Here is a 4,652-nt window from a genome sequence, read left to right on the forward strand (position 1 = left end):
ATAAATATTCTACAAATATAATAACAAATATAATTTAAAAGCGGAATAGTAAGCAAAAATTTAGAAGATAACTTTACATAAATATATATGTATACATATAGTATTTCATCGAATCTTATAAAGGCGAGAGAATGAAGACAGAACGAAGTCATTGCAGTGGAACATTTCAATGTACTCGTGGTAAATCCTCGGCAAATTGAACTGTCCTTCTATCGCGGAGCAACCATAAAATATCTCATAGAGAGTAGACTACCCCTCGTCTCTCATTGCATTAAAGTGATCCCATGGATAAACAGCCAAGCTACTCTGAGACTTCGCTTTCAAATTATATTTTAGCATTTTTAAGAAGGGCTGCAAACTGCAAACGAGATTTCTTAAGACGGCATAGAATTGTGTTTCTATTTTCTTTGTTTCTTTTTCACACAATATATATTGTTCAAAAACATCAAATATTATTATCTTAAATTACAAGTAACTTCCTTGAAAGAAATATTGATTAAAAATTGGTTTCATAAACATGCTACTGTTATTCCTTGATGTAATAAAGCTAATTTCTTATCAAATAATAATTTTGTTAAATCTTTGATAAAACAATAAAGATATTTAAACGAAAGCATTTGATGACAATTTTAAAAAGTAGATCTGTCCGGCAATACTTTTTTCGAAAAAGATCTCTCTCTTCAACCAATGAGAACATTCCTTTTCAATGATCGTAAAGATCGTGCTAAATAAAAGTCGAATAAAGAAAGAAGGGCGAAAACTTATAGTGAATCGCCTTGAGCCTATGGTTAGACAAGGGAAATCCCCGGTTTCCAACAGTCAGATCCAGCTAATCCAGCTCCATCAATCTAATGTCCAAAGACCTTCGCCTTCTTCCCGAGGTTTATAATACTTTTCGAGATACAAACAAGTTTCGAGCTATCGCAAGATTTAATTACGTTAAAATAATTATCGTTTAATTGTTATCTGCTTCATCTTTTAATTATTTCTGTTAAAAACAATAGGCTATTAATACTTTAATAATCCTCGTGTATAATAATATTTCTATTTAGATAAACAGTTAAATACAAAAGCGATATTAGTTTACGTATATGTATCCTAATTCTAATTTTTATGAAACACAGTTATCTCGCAGATTTTGCCAAGTATATTGCTTAGTTCGGACTCAATATATCTATCGTGCGTATAGTCATTCGGCACCAGATGTGTCTAGACCCTCGCATCTCGACTTTAATCAACGCGTCTTCTGGGGATTGTTACACGCGGCAATTAGTCACGCCGATTTATAAACCGGATTACGACCTTAATTTATAGTAATACTGCAGATTTCGCGTTACGATGCGTTGTCTAACGAAATTTTTGTAAATGCTTATATATCGTTTGCAAAAATCGTAATAAAAATCATTCGAGATAAAGATCCATTAAAATATCTAAAATTCTACGAGCGGCACGCGCATGTCGTTATCGCCCGCTAACACTTCCCAAACGGCGAAGATGACAAACCCTTCCGCATCCCTGCGGCGTGTAATCTGTCCTCAACCACTCGGAGTCTACCAACCTCTTTGGAATAATTCTAAATCCTCTATTATTATGCACCCTTCCGACCCACAAGCCTCGCGAAATCAGGACAATATTGTGACGCTTGGATTTTGCCCTCGAAAAGCTAAGTCAACGCTCACGTAATGTAAAATATACTTATAATATAATTTGTTCTTCTTGAATTTTATATATCACAACTGGATGATGCTGATAATATCGTTATATAAGTTACACGGAATTATGAATAATCAAAGCAGCGTTCATGCAGCACATAATCATCAATTATGTCAAAAAAACAAAATATTTATCTTTGTATTAAATTCTCTCGAATACATGCAATATTCAAATAAAAACTGATTAACTAAAAATCCTCATAAGCACTTACCCGAATACTTCAAGTTGCAATGCTCCTTGGAGAGCGAATAGGTGTTTTCGGAACTCATTAGTCTCGTGGGTGAATGCGTTCGTGCGAAATTCTGAAATCCAAAATAACGAGAATTTTTCTTCTTAAGTTGTCTGTATTTATATAACATTTGCATTAGTGAATTGACCTTTATAGCAAATTGACCCTTTTAGCAAATATCAAAATCGAATGTTTTATCGAAGAGCTTTTATTAATCAACGAAAATTTAATTTGCTCACAGAAAAATGTATAGCCGTATTAAATAACATTATAAGTCAATCAATTGTCGCTTGCTGGAAATTAAGAAACTAACACAATTAACCTAAAAATCATTAAATGTAATTATATTAAAATCACTGACGAAGATTTCGTCGACAATGTTTTCACCAACACTATCTTCGTAGATACCGAATTAGATCAACTACATATATTAATCGATATAACCATTCACCAATATATAAATTCATCAATTTCTATGTGTCATTCTATTGAAAATTTAAGTTTATTATTATTTGAAAGTAAAATATCCAGAAAACGGGAACCATTTTCTTATAACAACGATAAATTCATTGCTTACCTGACAAAATATAAAATAAGGATATAATTAGCAAGTTTTACCATAGTATTTATATTTAAAAAAAATTTAACTATTATACTAAATTTATATTAATCTAATGAAAATATTTAATGAAAACATTGTCGAGATGCCAATCTCACTAAACGAACAGATGTGATGAATGAAGTGCAATGTGGATGCCTTACATATAAGTATTCCTTGATCGCTGTGATTTTAGTGCCGATCATTTGCACATTGTCCATGTCTCTGCTTGTGTCCCTCGCCTCAACAGTCCCTACAACAATCAACAACAGGTTCCGCTTCAGTCACGACGTACTGCGGCGTCGAGTCTTTGGCGAGTTTTAGCGAGATTGCGAAATTGTTAAGCGATATTGCTATCGACTTGGCAGCGCGATAGGCTGAGCGACTGAAGAAACATGGACAGAGAGCAGTTTTTGTCGTCTTTCTTAAATTAATTTCTAAAACACAGAGCATTCTCATGTCTACATTAAAAAATTGCGAGTTTTTAGTTATTGCAAAACTAAATTCTTTAGGTGCTTAATTATTTGACAATTATTGCGAATAAAGACTGATAAGCTCGTAAGTATAATAGAATCGCGAATACTATGATTGAAAAAACGAAATACACGCACATACATACACATACAGTTAGTAAAAGTTAATTAGTTTTAAAGTTGTTATTATCTCAAAGATAAGAATATATAACCGTAAAATAAACAAATTTTTTTACAGTTTATCGAACTATCGATCGCACTTTGTATTTTAAGTAACCAAACAGTCTTCATGATTTTCTTGAACAATCGCATCACTTTGCTCTCTGAGTCAATAGCGGTCCTAGGATATAAGAAGCTGGAGAAAATTTGAAAGACATCCACCGATTATACAATAATAAAACATGCAGTACAAGAAAATACAGAAGAGAGATAGAGTGATTATGAGAACAGTGCATGATTAATGAATGTATTCGAAGAAAATATATATTACATTAAAATTAAAGTGTTGAATGCTGTCATCATCCGCTTTATCAAATCAATGCGTCGAAGTTCTCTTTTTATTTTGGAGTGGAGAAACTCACATGTGTAATCTATTTTGGGGGAAATAATCTATTAAAAGAAAATTTAGAAACAGAGATAGGCAACTGTCACAAAAAAAATATTGATTCAATAATTTTTGAAAAATTAATTCAAGATATTGTTAACTAATAGCATTTTATTTTGCGCTCTATTTTTCTCGTATATATTTCTCTTAAATATTTACGAGTTAAATAGTTTTTAACTTAAATTATATTTAGTAAAAATCTATTCTTTTCGATAATTTTAACAGCAGATTTTAGTTTTCGCTTTCTGGAATTTGAAGAAACTTTTATAAATCTATAAATAAACGATTTTTTTCAACCGTTATTTTTTGAATAAACGATATATCCTTATATTAAAAAAAAAGATTTTTATTACACCAAATAACAGATATACAAAACAAATGAATTATAAAATATAATACCATAAATTATATATTAATTATAATAAAAATTAAATAAAACTATTAGCTAAAACTATTAATTATTTAGTAAAAATGAATAGATTGATTATCGCATGCCAAAAGAAAGATAAAAATTATAAAATCGACATTAAACATTGAAAGTTTCAACTATGATTATTTTGCTTCTATATAAATCACACCGTAATATTCTATCAATGTAGCAAAACTGTAAATTGTTTTACATGTATAAAAATTTATTAACTTACCAACACTTATATATTTTGTAATTTCAATATAATCCCTTTAAAAGTATTTACTCTTCAAACCCTTTCCAAAAATTCACATCTTTTAATTCCGATTTACGGTAACGATTTTTTGAAATATATAGAATATAAATTAACAAGTTTTAAAGATAATTCTATGATAACATAGAATGACATATTACATCAGAAATTAATTTCAAATTGAAGAGAAGTAATCTACTTGCTGATTAATACAACCTTCATCTTGTACTTACCTAATCCCGCTTGTTTCTTCACCGGATTTTCTTCGTGGCCGGGTGGCTCGATTTGCGGTCTCAACAAGGCCTAGGTTTCGTTTCGGAACGAGCGTAGGCTTTAAGGGTGGAATGCCGCCGAAGTGGCGCAGCAACGACGG

At 30.9% G+C, this 4,652-nt stretch overlaps 1 long non-coding RNA gene across 1 annotated transcript; it reads right to left on the bottom strand.

Annotated features, from left to right (window-relative positions):
• Positions 1-764: 764 nt before the first annotated feature.
• Positions 765-4,651, bottom strand: LOC115242371. Its single transcript, XR_003885039.1, has 3 exons — positions 4,513-4,651; positions 2,705-2,793; positions 765-2,015 (listed from the first exon to the last, which is right to left on the bottom strand). It is a non-coding gene; the product is annotated as an uncharacterized LOC115242371 (long non-coding RNA).
• Between the last annotated feature and the right edge of the window lies 1 nt (position 4,652).

Source organism: Formica exsecta, unplaced genomic scaffold (genome assembly GCF_003651465.1).
Source record: "Formica exsecta isolate Colony F162 unplaced genomic scaffold, ASM365146v1 scaffold591, whole genome shotgun sequence".
In the NCBI taxonomy this organism is placed as follows: domain Eukaryota; kingdom Metazoa; phylum Arthropoda; class Insecta; order Hymenoptera; family Formicidae; genus Formica; species Formica exsecta.